Consider the following 17,347-nt stretch of genomic DNA (forward strand, 5'->3'; position numbering starts at 1 on the left):
CATGTTGAGCACAGGCCTCAGGTACAGAAGCCAATCCCCAGATTGCCCAGGTTTCTAGGTCCTGCATCAGCACCTGGATCCTTCAATGTCAATGGCTTCAAAGCAGATGACACTTTCTTCAATAGCTCCAGGAACCCCTACTCAAGGGAAAGAATATCTTCTGATCGGTTCTAGAGCTATCCGCAGCGAAGCTATTACTCCTGCATTCTATACAATCAAGGTATCATCTTCCCACATAAGCGTCTTGACATTGAAGCAATAGCTGGTCTGCCCTGTCTGGAAGAAGCTCTGGATTGCTTCAAAGAGGTTGGATTGCTGCCGTTTGTCACCGACCAAGAGCACTGGAATGAAGAGTTGCTGCTCCAATTCTATGCCACACTTCACATCCGTGGGTACAACAGAGATCCGAAGACTTGGGTCCTGGAGTGGATGATAGGAAATGTTCATCATGAAGCCAAAGCCTTTGATATCATTGAGCTCACTGGTCTGCCCACTCCTGGCGATCTCTACGAACATGGCTGTCAGCTTCACAGTGAAGCTATGGAGAGCATCTTTCAGAAGCCTGAACCAAACATGAGTCAGATGCTCGGTATGATGAAGCCATTGCCCCAAGATGCTGCATATCCTAAGGAGTTCCTTGTTGAAGACCTTGAGTATCTGCCAAGGACTATTTATCACATCATAAGGCGAACTCTCTGGCCCATCAAAGGACATTCTCCACATGCCAAGTTGGAAGGTGCAATGAAGACTTTGGTCTTCTATATTCTTCATGGCAAATGCTTCAATCCACATGACTCTTCATCCGCCAACTTGCTGCATCAAGCTCTGATCTTTTTGGCTTGAAGTTCTACGCTCCATGGATAATGCGGCTGATTAAACTCCACTCCGCTATCTCATATCAGCCATCTGCTCGCAATCATCGGATTTTTCTGCCTGATGTGGATATGTCCGTTGAAGCCATTTATCCCGAGCTTGCCAAGGAACCTCTAAGTCTTCAGAATGCGGAGCATCAAAGTTTTTTTCAGAATATTGAAGGAGTTGAAGCAGTCACTCATGTTTATCCTTTGGCTGGAACTACACGTGCACCACATCCTGCCTTACTGAAGCCACCGATCGCACTATTGTCCAACGACCCAAGAAGCGATCTTGTGTTCTCAACGACCGGGAGCTTCTTGTGGCTCTTCATCAGAAACAGGATAGGCATCATCACTGGCTGAAGCGCCAAATGCAAAGTCTCTTGGTGGATGTTAACCGCATTCGCAATCTTGCCACCAAGAATGCCTTTGTTGCACATGAAACCTCTCGACGCACCTGGAAAGGGCTGACGCTAATGTGCTCTGAAGATGATCTTCAAGAGGATGGCTTCTCTGAAAGCTTCAAGTTTGACTCCACACCTCCTCGAAGGGCAGTGCTGTGACGAACTCCATCTCTTGAAGACTCTGAGTTCTCTTCCTCTGCTGCAACTGTGAATGCCAGAGTTGTCGAGGATGAAGATGATGCTATTTCACCGCCACCTCCTTCAGCATGCTTCGACACTGCTCCAAGTTTTTCTGCATCGCCAACACCACCGACGACCCTGCTGCTTCACCTAATCTTCATGGGAACGAGTAGATGCTCTATGTCTTCAAACCTTTTTGGTCCTTACTGACAAAAGGGGGAGAAGCATATGAGTTTGATAGTCTTCAAGCGGGTCCATATGGGCGGTTGCTTTATATTTTGCTTCATGCTTACAACTCTCGTTTTGATACATTTGGTTCTTTGAGTTGTAACACTTAAACTCGATGGTCGTCTGCTACTTATTTGCCACTTTGTGATGCGATGATAAATTCCGCATGTGCGACGATAAATTCCGCACTTAGATCATTTTGCAGACGTCCATTTTCCATTATGCATGTCATTATCTTCACATACCTTCTCATGCATAATGAATTGTCATCATAAGTTGAAGAGGATCTCCACGAGTACAACCTGCCATGTGCATTTGCATTCCAAAAGCAAATTACTTATATGCACATCTTCAGGGGGAGCCCTTGCAACTTATGAAGACAATTCCTTATCCTTTACAATTTCACATATTATATTCCCCGTTGAAAACTTCAACTAGTTTGTCATCAATCACCAAAAAGGGGGAGATTGTAAGTGCATCTAGTGCCTCCCCTAGTTGGTTTTGGAGTATTTACGACAAACCTAGATGAGGGACTAATGTGTTTGTGAGAATTGCAGGATAACACAGGTAGAAGTCCCTCATTGATTCGGTTTTCCTACCAGAGATGACTCCTAAAAATGTATGAAGACATTGATGTCAAAGGTGGTATATGAAGATATTCTCATTGAAGACTATGACAAGAGAAGACATCGCATGAAGCCTATGGAGCTCGAAGACTTAGATCTTTCATAGTTCTTTTTCTTCTTTGTTGAGTCATAGGAACCACCGTACTGTTAAGTGGGGTCCAGGTGAACCAGTCAGAATGGCTAAAGTGATGCTTAACCAAAACCTATGTCTTCGAGTGAAGACTATGAGAGCGAATCTTGTCCAGAGTCGGACAAGTCAGCTTTGCTTGTAGCCCAAGTAAAGTTGCCGTGTGTGTTTGAAATCTGACCGTTGGAACACGTGTTAGTTCCTTAGTGACCCAGGGTCATTTCGGAAAAATCAGGTCGGGTTGCCTAGTGGCTATAAATAGCCCACCCCCTACAACCATAAACGGTTGGCTACTCAGAGTTAGAGTACGGCTTTTGTCGTTTGAGAGCAACCCACCTCGAAGCCTTTGAGAGAGAATTCCTTGCGAGGATAAAGCCCTAACCACCAAGAGCCAAAGAGTGTTAGGCATCACTTAAGTCTTCTTGTCTGTGTGATCTAAAGACTTATTACACTTGAGGACTGTGAATCCTCCAGCCGGTTAGGCGTCGCGTTCTGAGCATCCAAGAGACATTGTGAATCGCCGGTGAACGAAGTCTGTGAAGGTTTGGGAGTCTACCTTGAAGACTTACCAGAGTGATTGGGCGAGGTCTGTGTGACCTTAGCTCAATGGGAATACGGTGAGGACTGGGTGTCCTGAGCTGCGTGTTCAGGACTGGGTGTCCGGGACTGTGTGTCCTCAGGTTTAAATACCTAGCCGCCCTAACCAGACGTACAGTTGTCACAGCAACTGGAACTGGTCCAACAAATCATTGTCTTCAACGAGTCATTGGTTTCATCCTTCCCTTCCCTTCCCTTTACTTACTGTTGTTCCTTGTGAAGTCATTGTATGATTGCACTATCTTTTGTCTTCACTGAGTGACTACGTGTTCTGTTTGGCTTCATAATATCTTCCTACATGATCCTTACTACCTAGCTGCTATTAGTCATTGTGCTTTCACTTCATTGAATACTTGACTATGGTTTGCCTAGTGTAGTCTACCTTCCGCTGCATGGTCATAGGTTTATTTCTATCGTTTGTCTTCGAAACTTCCATGTTTTGAAGACTTTCATAAAAATCGCCTATTCACCCCCCTCTAGTCGATATAACGCACTTTCAGATCGCCATTGAGACTGCAGCCCCCGAGGCGGTGTCTAGCCACCCGTCCTCGATCGGCGTAGTTGGCGCTGAGCTAAGGGTCGAAGCTGATGCGGGCGCGGCCTTAGGGTACTGTTCGGCGGCAGAGCTAGGTCATACCCATCGTGACAGTGCGGCGCGCCCGGCTGTGGCTCGAATCCGTCGAAGATCAAGTCTCCGCGGATGTCGGCCGTGTAGTTCAAACTTCCAAATCTGACCTAATGGCCAGGGGCGTAGCTTTCAATCTGCTCCAGATGGCCAAGCGAATTAGCCCGCAGTGCAAAGCCGCCGAACATGAAGATCTGTCCGGGGAGGAAGGTCTCACCATGGACCGCATCGTTGTTGATGATCGGAGGAGCCATCGAGCCTAAAGGTGACGACACAGAGGAACTCTCATTGAAAGCACCAATGTCGGTGTCAAAACCGGCGGATCTCGGGTAGGGGGTCCCGAACTATGCGTCTAGGCGGATGGTAACAGGAGACAAGGGACACAATGTTTTTACCCAGGTTCGGGCCCTCTCGATGGAGGTAAAACCCTACTCCTGCTTGATTAATATTGATGATATGGGTAGTACAAGAGTAGATCTACCACGAGATCAAAGAGGCTAAACCCTAGAAGCTAGCCTATGGTATGATTGTTCTTCGTCCTATGGACTAAAACCCTCCGGTTTATATAGACACCGGAGAGGGTTAGGGTTACACAGAGTCGGTTACAATGGGAGGAGATCTATATATCCGTATTGCCAAGCTTGCCTTCCACGCCAAGGAAAGTCCCATCCGAACACGGGACGAAGTCTTCAATCTTGTATCTTAATAGTCCGAGAGTCCAGCCAAAGGTTATAGTCTGGCTATCCGGACACCCCCTAATCCAGGACTCCCTCACTAAGCTTGGGGATGCCCAAGGCACCCCAAGGTAAAATTCAAGGACAACCAAAAGCCTAAGCTTGGGATGCCCCGGAAGGCATCCCCTCTTTCGTCTTCGTCTATCGGTAACTTCACTTGAAGCTATATTTTTATTCACCACATGATATGTTTTTTGCTTGGAGCGTCTTGTATGATTTGAGTCTTTGCTTTTTAGTTTACCACAATCATCCTTGTTGTACACACCCTTTTGGAGAGACACACATGAATCGGAATTTATTAGAATACTCTATGTGCTTCACTTATATCTTTTGAGCTAGATAATTTTGCTCTAGTGCTTCATTTATATCTTTTTAGAGCACGGTGGTGGTTTTATTTTATAGAAATTATTGATCTCTCATGCTTCACTTATATTATTTTGAGAGTCCTTTAGAACAGCATGATAATTTGCTTTGGTTATGAAATTAGTCCTAATATGATAGGCATTCAAGATGGGTAAAATAAAAACTTCCATATAGAGTGCATTGAATACTATGAGAAGTTTGATACTTCATGATTGTTTTGAGATATAAGATGGTAATATTAGAGTCATGCTAGTTGAGTAGTTGTGAATTTGAGATATACTTGTGTTAAAGTTTGTGATTCCCGTAGCATGCACGTATGGTGAACCGTTATGTGATGAAGTCGGAGCATGATTTATTTATTGATTGTCTTCCTTATGAGTGGCGGTCGGGGATGAGCGATGGTCTTTTCCTACCAATTTATCCCCATAAGAGCATGCGCGTAGTACTTTGTTTCAATAACTAATAGAATTTTGCAATAAGTATGTGAGTTCTTTATGACTAATGTTGAGTCCATGGATTATACGCACTCTCACCTTTCCACCATTGCTAGCCTCTCTAGTACCGCACAACTTTCGCGGGTACCATAAACCCACCATGTACCTTCTTCAAAACAGCCAGCATACCTACCTATTATGGCATTTCCATAGCCATTCCGAGATATATTGCCATGCAACTCTCCACCGTTCCGTTTATTATGACACGCTTCATCATTGTCATATTGCTTTGCATGATCATGTATTTGACATCGTATTTGTGGCAAAGCCACCGTTCATAATTTCATACATGTCACTCTTGATTCATTGCACATCCCGGTACACCGCGGGACGCATTCACATAGAGTCATATTTTGTTCTAAGTATCGAGTTGTAATTCTTGAGTTGTAAGTAAATAAAAGTGTGATGATATTCATTATTAGAGCATTGTCCCATGTGAGGAAAGGATGATGGAGACTATGATTCCCCCACAAGTCGGAATGAGATTCCGGACAAAAAAAAGAGGCCATAAAAAAGAGAAAAAGGCCCAAATAAAAAAATGAGAGAAAAAGAGAGAAGGGGCAATGCTACTATCCTTTTTCCACACTTGTGCTTCAAAGTAGTACCATGATCTTCATGATAGAGAGTCTCCTATTTTGTCACTTTCATCTACTAGTGGGAATTTTTCATTATAGAACTTGGCTTGTATATTCCAATGATGGGCTTCCTCAAAATGCCCTAGGTCTTCGTGAGCAAGCGAGTTGGATGCACACCCACTTAGTTTCTTTTTGAGCTTTCATACACTTATAGCTCTAGTGCATCCGTTGCATGGCAATCCCTACACACTCACATTGATATCTATTGATGGGCATCTCCATAGCCCGTTGATACGCCTAGTTGATGTGAGACTATCTTCTCCTTTTTGTCTTCTCCACAACCACCATTCTATTCCACCTATAGTGCTATGTCCATGGCTCAAGCTCATGTATTGCGTGAAGATTGAAAAAGTTTGAGAACATCAAAAGTATGAAACAATTGCTTGGTTTGTCATCGGGGTTGTGCATGATTTAAATATTTTGTGTGATGAAGATAGAGCATAGCCAGACTATATGATTTTGTAGGGATAACTTTCTTTGGCCATGTTATTTTGAGAAGACATGATTACTTTGTTAGTATGCTTGAAGTATTATTATTTTTATGTCAATATTAAACTTTTGTCTTGAATCTTTCGGATCTGAATATTCATGCCACAATAAACAAAATTACATTGAAAATTATGCTAGGTAGCATTCCACATCAAAAATTCTGTTTTTATCATTTACCTACTCGAGGACGAGCAGGAATTAAGCTTGGGGATGTTGATACGTGTCCAACATATCTATAATTTTTGATTGTTCCATGCTATTATATTATCTATTTTGAATGTTTAATGGGCTTTAATATGCACTTCTATATTATTTTTGGGACTAACCTACTAACCGGAGGCCCAGTACCAGTTGTTGTTTTTTTGCCTATTTCAGTGTTTCGCAGAAAAGGAATATCAAACGGAATCCAAACGGAATGAAACCTTCGCGAGGATCTTTTTTTGGAACAAACGCAATCCAGGAGACTTGGAGTGGAGGTCAAGGAAGCAACGAGGCGGCCACGAGGTAGGGCGGCGCGCCCCCACCCTTGTGGGACCCTCGTAGCTCCATCGACCTACTTCCTTCGCCTATATATACTCTTATACCCTGAAAACATCCAGGGGAGCCATGAAACCACTTTTCCACCGCCGCAACCTTCTGTACCCGTGAGATCCCATCTGGGGACCTTTTTCGATGATCTGCCGGAGGGGGATTCGATCACGGAGGGATTCTACATCAACACCATAGCCTCTCCGATGATGTGTGAGTAGTTTACCACAGACCTTCGGGGTCCATAGTTATTATCTATATGGCTTCTTCTCTCTCTTTGGTTCTCAATTACAAAGTTCTCCTCGATGTTCTTGGAGATCTATTCGATGTAATTCTTTTTGCAGTGTGTTTGTCGAGATCCGATGAATTGTGGGTTTATGATTAAGATTATCTATGAAGAATATTTGATTCTTCTCTGAATTCTTATATGCATGATTTGATATCTTTGCAAGTCTCTTCGAATTATCAGTTTGGTTGGGCCTACTAGATTGATCTTTCTTGCAATGGGAGAAGTGCTTAGCTTTGGGTTCAATCTTAAGGTGTTCTTTCCCAGTGACAGTAGGGGCAGCAAGGCACGTATTGTATTGTTGCCATCGAGGATAGATGGGGTTTATATCATATTGCTTGAGTTTATCCCTCTACATCATGTCATCTTGCCTAATGTGTTACTATGTTCTTGTGAAATTAATACTCTAGATGCATGCTAGATAGCGGTCGATGTGTGGAGTAATAGTAGTGTATGCAGAATCGTTTCGGTATACTTGACACGGACGTGATGCCTATGTTCATGATCATGCCTAGATATCATCATAACTATGCGCTTTTCTATCAATTGCTCGGCAGTAATTTGTTCACCCACCGTAATATATGCTATCTTGAGAGAAGCCACTAGTGAAACCTATGGCCCCCGGGTCTACTTTACATCATATAAGTTTCCGATCTACAATTCTAGTTTACTATTTATTTTGCAATCTTTATTTTCCAATCTATACAACAAAAATACCAAAAATATTTATCTTATTATCTTTATCAGATCTCACTTTTGCAAGTGGCCGTGAAGGGATTAACAACCCCTTTATCACGTTGGTTGCAAGGTTCTTATTTGTTTGTGCAGGTATTAGGCGACTTGCATGTAGTCTCCTACTGGATTGATACCTTGGTTCTCAAAAACTGAGGGAAATAATTATGCTACTTTGCTGGATCACCCTTTCCTCTTCAAGGGAAAACCAACGCATGCTCAAGAGGTTGCAGTGTATCCATCCCACCAACGAAAACGACTTAGAGTTCCCAACACTTTCCATGCATAGATATATCATAGGCGGTTCCCAAACGGAAAATAAAGTTTGTTCCTTTTTCCATCATAACTTTCACTTTCCATGGCTAACCGTATCCACGGGTGCCCTCCATACCAACACTTTCCAAGGAATTTATTATTTGACAACATAAAGTAAATTCATTTGTTTTTGCATTTCAGGACTGGGCATCCCTAATACCTTTACCTTACTCTCGTGCAATGACAAGTGAATAAACACTCATCTTGAGAATAACACATCTAGGATGGAAAATATTAGCCACCCCTCACCGCTCTGCGAGCGAAACAAACACACGAAAGAGAGGTTTATTTTGAAAATTAGAGATGGCATATGCAAATTTGCTTAGAACGGCAAAAGAATACCACATATAGGTAGATATAGTGGACTCATGTGGCAAAACTAGTTTAAAGGATTTTGGATGCACAAGTAGTGATCATACTTAGTGCAAAATGAAGGCTAGCAAAAGATTGGGAAGCGACCAACCAAGAAACGAATAATCTCATAAGCAAGCATTAAGCATAATTAACACCGAATAATGCACCACAAGTAGGATATAATTTTATTGCATGATTATTGACTTTCGTTCATGCATAGGGAATCACAAACCTTAACACCAATATTCTTACTAAAGCATAATTACTCATCAAGATGACTCACATATCACATCATCATATCTCAAAACTATTACTAAGAATCAAGCTTATTTTGTCCAATGATCTTCATGACATTTTTTCTTTATCCTTCTTGGATATCTATCACTTTGGGACTAATTTTCATGTGTTGATTTTCATAAGCTTAGATAAATATAAGTGAAGATCATGAGCATAACAAATTTTCTTTCTCTCAAACTAATTTAAGTGAAGCAAGAGAGAATTTCTTCAAAACTTTACTAACTCTCAAATAAATCTAAGTGAAGCAAGAGGGCATAACATAGCACACCATGCTCAAAAAGATATAAGTGAAGCACTAGAGCAAGTCCATTGCTCATGAAAGATTTAAGTGAAGCATAGAGAGCAATTCTAACAAGTCATGACATAATTTTGGATCTCTCAAATAGGTGTGTCCAGCAAGGATTGATGACTTAAAACACAAAATAAAACAAGCAAAGACACATATCATACAAGACGCTCCAGGCAAAACACATATCATGTGACGAATAAAAATATAGTCTCGAGTAAAATACCGAAAGTTGTTGGAAGAAAGCGGGGATGCCACTCGGGGGCATCCCCAAGCTTAGTTGGTTGCTCATTCTTGGATAATAGCTTGGGATGTCGGGACATCCCCAAGCTTATGCTCTTACATCCTCCCTTCATCCATCGTAAGATAACCCAAAACTTGAAAACTTCAATCACACAAAACTCAACAAAGCCTTCGTGAGATCCATTAGTATAAGAATAATAAATCACTACTATAAGTGATGTATCAAACCAATTCATATTTTGTTTTTGTATTATATATACTGTATTCCAACTTTTCTATGGCAAAAACTCATCAAAGAAAACCATAGAGCCATCAAAATAAGCACATAACACAAAGAAAACAAAATCTGTCAAAACAGAACAGTCTGTAGAAACCTGACTATTTCGAATACTTATGCAACTCAAAAAACTCTGAAAAATTAGGATGACCTGAGAAATTTGTATATTTATCTACTGCAAGTGGAATGGTATTTTATCGCTCTCTGGTAAAAAAATGAAAATTAATTTCGTGAGCCTAAAAGTTTCTATTTTTTTAGCAAGATCAAACAACTACTGCCCAAGAAGATCCTAAAGTATTTACTTGGCATAAACACTAATTAAAACATAAAAAACACAATTATAACAGTAGCATAATTGTGCTAACACTCAAAAACAGGAAGCAAAAAGCAAAAATAAATTTTATTCATTGGGTTGCCTCCCAACAAGCGCTATAGTTTTACACCCTTAGCTAGGCATAAAGCAAGGATCTAAGTTTTGTCATCTTTGTCCAACTCTTCAATCCAACACTTAGAATCCTTCAAATATTTAACATAAATACTTTCAATAACAATGCTTCTAGGAGTAAATTTAAAGATTTCATTCTTGGAAAAAGGATCTCTTATCACTTCAAAACCAGGATGGATACTAATCATCTTAAGATCTCCATTATTACTATTACTAGAAGTTGCACCCTTGTTCCTGGATCTCCTACTCTTTATGGGAGTTTCCTTAGTAAGTTTAGTGGTAGTAAAAGCCATGCTTAGATTACTAAAGATTTCTTCCAATTTATCGATCCGAGACGGACTTTCTTCTATTCTTTCATGGATTAAGGTACCCCTCTCTTTTAACAACCTAAAAATATCTCCCGATTTTGACCCAAGATTAGTAGCAAAATTATGCATATTTTTATGTATAATTTCCATATGATCTTCAGTGAGCATTTTCTCTTTGATAGCATCTAGTATTTCCATAACATGCTCAAGAGTCAAAATTGTTTCATTAACCATAAGAGGTGGTGAGCCCACTAAATTTCCCATAGCATTAAGAGCATCAAAAGGAGGACTCATTAAGAAATTTCCACCAGTAATCGTATCAAGGACGAATCTATACCAAGTGGTGATGCCAACATAAAAACAACGCAGAAGCACAATGGTAGATTGCTTACGGATAGATCTATTATGAGCATTGCAAATTCTATACCAAGCATCTTTTAAACTTTCTCTTCCCCTTTGTTTAAAGTTGAGAACCTCGTTCTCGGGAGTGCAAGCAATAGAGGAGGAATTATCCATAACGTCAAACAAAATCTCACACAAAAACAGACCCGGCAAGAAAACGGCGAACGGAAAAAGAGAGGCGAATAAAACGACAAATTTTTGTGAAGTGGGGGAGAGGAAAACGAGAGGCAAATGTCAAATAATGTAAATTGCAAGGAGATGAGATTTTTGATTAGGAACCTGGTATGTGTTGAAGATCCTCCCCGGCAACGACGCCAGAAATTCCTTTTGATGTCGCTTGAAGCTACATCGGTTTTTTCCCAAAGAGGAAGGGATGATGCAGCACAGCGGCGGTAGGTATTTCCCTCAGATATGAAACCAAGGTTATCGAACTAGTAGGAGAACCAAGCAACACAATGTAAACAGCCCCTGCACACAAATAACAACCACTCGCAACCCGACGTGTTAAAGGGGTTGTCAATCCCTTTCGGGTAACGGCGCCAAATGGCACATGGACGGGAGAAAGTTGTAAATATTGATAGATCAAACGCCAAATAAAATAAATTGCAGCAAGGTATTTTTGGGTTTTTGGTTTAATAGATCTGAAAATAAAAGTAAATAAAAATAGATCGCGAAGGCAAATAATATGAGAAAGAGACCCGGGGACCGTAGGTTTCACTAGTGGCTTCTCTCGAGAAAAATAGCAAAGTGGTGGGTGAACAAATTACTGTTGGGCATTGATAGAATCTCAAATAATTATAATGATATCCAGGCAATGATCATTACATAGGCATCACGTCCAAGATTAGTAGACCGACTCCCGCCTGCATCTACTACTATTACTCCACACATCGACCGCTATCCAGCATGCATCTAGTGTATTAAGTTCATGGAAAAATGGAGTAATGCAATAAGAACGATGACATGATGTAGACGAGATCCGTTTATCTATGGCGGTAGATATAGATCCTTATTAGCAACGATACATACGTGTCGGTTCCCTTTCTATCACTGGGATCAAGCACCATAAGATCAAACCCACTACCGGGCACCTCTTCCCATTGCAAGATAAATAGATCAAGTTGGCCAAACAAAACCCAAATCTCGGAGAAGAAATACGAGGCTATAAGAGATCATGCATAAAAGAGATCAAAGAAACTCAGATACTTTCATGGATATAAAAAGATATATCTGATCATAAACATAAAGTTCATCGATCCCAACAAACACATCGCAAAAGAGTTACATCATATGGATCTCCAAGAGACCATTGAATTGAGAATCAAGAGAGAGAGAGAGAGAGATGAAGCCATCTAGCTACTAACTATGGACCCGAAGGTCTACAAAGAACTACTCACACATCATCGGAGAGGCACCAATGGAAGTGGTGAACCCCTCCGTGATGGTGTCTAGATTGGATCTGGTGGTTCTGGACTCTGCAGCGGCTGGATGAATATTTCGTCGACCCCCCTAGGGTTTTTTGAATATTGGGGTATTTATAGAGCAAAGAGGCGGTCCGGGGGCACCCGAGGTGGGCACAACCCACCAGGGTGCGCCTTGGCATCCTGGCGCGCCTTGGTGGGTTGTCCCCTCCTCGGGACTCCTCCCAGGTGCAACCAGGGCCCAATGTCTTCCTTCTGGTCCATAAAAATTTCTGTAAAGTTTCGTGGCATTTGGACTCCGATTGATATTGATTTACTGTGATGTAAAAAACATGGAAAAATAGCAACTGGCACTTGGCACTGTGTCAATAGGTTAGTACCAAAAAATGATATAAAATGACTATAAAATGATTATAAAACATCCAAGATTGATAATAAAAAAGCATGGAACAATAAAAAATTATAGATACGTTGGAGACATATCAACTGCCACCAAGCTACAAAAGCTTCATGATGAATTATAATATGCAAGGGATGGATAAGACAGTTCCCGTGCTCTTCGCGATGCTAAAGGTTGCGGAGGTAGAAATCAAGAAGGAGCATCAAGTGATGATGGTTAACAAGACCACTAGTTTCAAGAAGAAGGGCAAAGGAAAGAAGGGGAACTTCAAGAAGAATGGCAAACAAGTTGCTGCTCAAGTGAAGAAGCCCAATCTGGACCTAAGCCTGAGACTGAGTGCTTCTACTGCAAAGGGGCTGGTCACTGGAAGCGGAACTGGCCCAAGTATTTGGCGGATAATAAGGATGGCAAAGTGAAAGGTATATTTTATATACATGTTATTGATGTGTACCTTACTAATGCTCGTAGTAGCGCCTGAGTATTTGATACTGGTTCTCTTGCTCATATTTGCAACTTGAAACAGGGGCTACGGATTAAACAAAGATTGGCTAAGGACGAGGTGATGATGCGCGTGGGAAATGGTTCCAAAGTCAATGTGATCACCGTCGGCACGTTACCTCTACATCTACCTTCGGGATTAGTTTTAGACCTAAATAATTGTTATTTGGTGCCATCGTTAAGCATGAACATTATATCTGGATCTTGTTTGATGCAAGACGGTTATTCATTTAAATCAGAGAATAATGGTTGTTCTATTTATATGAGAAATATCTTTTATGGTCATGCACCCTTGATGAGTGGTCTATTTTTATTGAATCTTGATAATAGTGATACACATATTCATAGTATTGAAGCCAAAAGGTACAAGTTTAATAATGATAGTGCAACTTATTTGTGTCACTGCCGTTTGGGTCATATTGGTGTAAAGCACATGAAGAAACTCCATGCTGATGGACTTTTGGAATCACTTGATTATGAATCACTTGATGCTTGCGAACCATGCCTCATGGGCAAGATGACTAAGACTCCATTCTCTGGAACAATGGAGCGAGCAACAGACTTATTGGAAATAATACATACTGATGTATGCGGTCCGGTGAGTGTTGAGGCTCGCGGCAGGTATTGTTATTTTCCGACCTTCACAGATATTTGAGAAGATATGGGTATATCTACTTGATGAAACATAAGTATGAAACATTTGGAAAGTTCAAAGAATTTCAGAGTGAAGTGGAAAATCATTGTAACAAGAAAATAAAGTTTCTACGATCTGATCGTGGAGGAGAATATTTGAGTTACGAATTTGGTCTTCATTTGAAACATTGTGGAATAGTTTCGCAACTCACGCCACCTGGAACACCACAGCGTAATGGTGTGTCCGAATGTTGTAATCGTACTTTATTAGATAAGGTGCGATCTATGATGTCTCTTACTGACTTACCGCTATCGTTTTGGGGTTATGCTTTAGAGACGGCTGCATTCACGTTAAATAGGGTACCATCTAAATCTGTTGAGACGACACCATATGAACTGTGGTTTGGCAAGAAACTCAAATTGTTGTTTCTTAAAGCTTGGCGTTGCGATGCTTATGTGAAAAAGCTTCAACCTGATAAGCTCGAACCCAAATCGGAGAAATGTGTCTTCATAGGATATCCAAAGGAGACAGTTGGGTACACCTTCTATCACAGATGAAGGCAAGATATCCGTTGCTATGAATGGATGCTTTCTAGAGAAGGAGTTTCTCTCGAAAGAAGTGAGTGGGAGAAAATAGAACTTGATGAGGTAATTGTACCTTCTCCCGAATTGGAAAGTAGTTCGTCACAGAAATCAGTTCTAGTGATTCCTACACCAATTAGTGAGGAAGCTAACAATGATGATCATGAAACTTCTGATCAAGTTACTACCGAACCTCGTAGGTCAAACAGAGTAAGATCCGCACCAAAGTGGTATGGTAATCCTGTTCTAGAGGCCATGTTACTTGACCATGACGAACCTACGAACTATGAGGAAGCGATGATGAGCCCAGATTCCGCGAAATGGCTTGAGGGCATGAAATCTGAGATGGGATCCATGTATGAGAACAAAGTGTGGACTTTGGTTGACTTGCCCGATGATCGGCAAGCAATAGAGAATAAATGGATCTTCAAGAAGAAGACTGGCGTTGATGGTAACGTTACTGTCTACAAAGCTCGACTTGTTGCGAAAGGTTTTCGACAAGTTCAAGGAGTTGACTATGATGAGACCTTCTCACCCATAGCGATGCTTAAGTCTGTCTGAATCATGTTAGCAATTGCCGCATTTTATGATTATGAAATTTGGCAAATGGATGTTAAAACTGCATTCCTTAATGGATATCTTGAAGAAGAGTTGTATATGATACAGCCAGAAGGTTTTGTCGATCCAAAAGGTGCTAACAAAGTGTGCAAGCTCCAGCAATCCATTTATGGACTGGTGCAAGCCTCTCGGAGTTGGAATATACGCTTTGATAGTGTGATCAAAGCATATGTTTTTATACAGACTTTTGGAGAAGCATGTATTTACAAGAAAGTGAGTGGGAGCTTTGTAGCATTTCTGGTATTATATGTGGATGACATATTGTTGATTGGAAATGATACTGAATTTGTGAATAGCATAAAAGGATACTTGAATAAGAAATTTTCAATGGAAGACCTCGGTGAAGCTGCTTATATACTGGGCATCAAGATCCATAGAGATAGATCAAGACGCTTAATTGGACTTTCACAAAGCACATACCTTGATAAAGTTTTCAAGAAGTTCAAAATGGATCAGTCAAAGAAAGGGTTCTTGCCTGTGTTACAAGGTGTGAAGTTGAGTCAGACTCAATGCTCGACCACTGCAGAAGACAGAGAGAAAATGAAAGCCATTCCCTATGCCTCGGCCATAGGTCCTATCATGTATGCAATGCTGTGTACCAGACCTAACGTGTGCCTTGCTATTAATTTAGCAGGCAGGTACCAAAGTAATCCAGGAGTGGATCACTGGACAGCGATCAAGAACATCCTGAAATACCTGAAAAGGAACAAGGATATGTTTCTCGTTTATGGAGGTGACAAAGAGCTCGTCGTAAACGGTTACGTCGATGCAAGCTTTGACATTGATCCGGATGACTCTAAGTCACAAACCAGATATGTATTTATATTGAATGGTGGAGCTGTCAATTGGTGCAATTCCAAGCAGAGCGTCGTGGCGGGATCTACGTGTGAAGCAGAGTACATAGCTGCTTCGGAGGCAGCAAATGAAGGAGTCTGGATGAAGGAGTTCATATCCGATCTAGGTGTCATAGCTAGTGCATGGGGTCCAATGAAAATATTTTGTGACAATACTGGAGCAATTGCCTTGGCGAAGGAATCCAGATTTCACAAGAGAACCAAACACATCAAGAGACGCTTCAATTCCATCCGCGAACAAGTCAAGGAGGGAGACAAAGAGATTTGCAAGATACATACGAATCTGAATGTTGCAGACCGGTTGACTAAGCCTCTCTTACGAGCAAAACATGATCAGCACCAAGACTCCATGGGTGTTAGAATCATTACTATGTAATCTAGATTATTAACTCTAGTGCAAGTGGGAGACTGAAGGAAATATGCCCTAGAGGCAATAATAAAGTTGTTATTTATATTTCCTTATATCATGATAAATGTTTATTATTCATGCTAGAATTGTATTAACCGGAAACTTAGTACATGTGTGAATACATAGACAAACAGAGTGTCCCTAGTATGCCTCTACTAGACTAGCTCGTTAATCAAAGATGGTTAAGTTTCCTGACCATAGCCACGTGTTTTCATTTGATGAATGGGATCACATCATTAGAGAATGATGTGATGGACAAGACCCATCCATTAGCTTAGCATATATGATCGTTTAGTTTTATTGCTATTGCTTTCTTCATGACTTATACATGTTCCTCTGACTATGAGGTTACAAAACTCCCGAATACCGGAGGAACACCTTGTGTGCTATCAAATGTCACAACGTAACTGGGTGATTATAAAGATGCTCTACAGGTGTATCCGATGGTGTTTGTTGAGTTGGCATAGATCGAGATTAGGATTTGTCACTCCGTGTTTCGGAGAGGTATCTCTGGGCCCTCTCGTTAATGCTCATCACTATAAGCCTTGCAAGTAATGTGACTAATGAGTTAGTTGTCGGATGATGCATTACGGAAGACGTAAAGAGACTTGCCGGTAACGAGATTGAACTAAGTATGATGATACCGATGATCGAATCTTGGGAAAGTAACATACCGATGACAAAGGGAACAACGTATGTTGTTATGCGGTTTGACCGATAAAGATCTTCATATAATATGTAGGAGCCAATATGAGCATCCGGGTTCCACTATTGGTTATTGACCGGAGATGTGTCTCGGTCATGTCTACATAGTTCTCGAACCTGTAGGGTCCGCACGCTTAACGTTCGATGACGATTTGTATTATGAGTTATGTGATTTGATGACCGAAGATTGTTCGGAGTCCCAAACTGAAGGAAATATGCCCTAGAGGCAATAATGAAGTTATTATTTTATTTCCTTATATCATGATAAATGTTTATTATTCATGCTAGAATTGTATTAACCAGAAACATAATACTTGTGTGAATACATAGACAAACTAAACGTCACTAGTATGCCTCTACTTGACTAGCTCGTTAATCAAAGATGGTTATGTTTCCTA

This window comes from Triticum dicoccoides, chromosome 6A, assembly GCF_002162155.2.
Source record: "Triticum dicoccoides isolate Atlit2015 ecotype Zavitan chromosome 6A, WEW_v2.0, whole genome shotgun sequence".
In the NCBI taxonomy this organism is placed as follows: Eukaryota; Viridiplantae; Streptophyta; class Magnoliopsida; order Poales; family Poaceae; genus Triticum; species Triticum dicoccoides.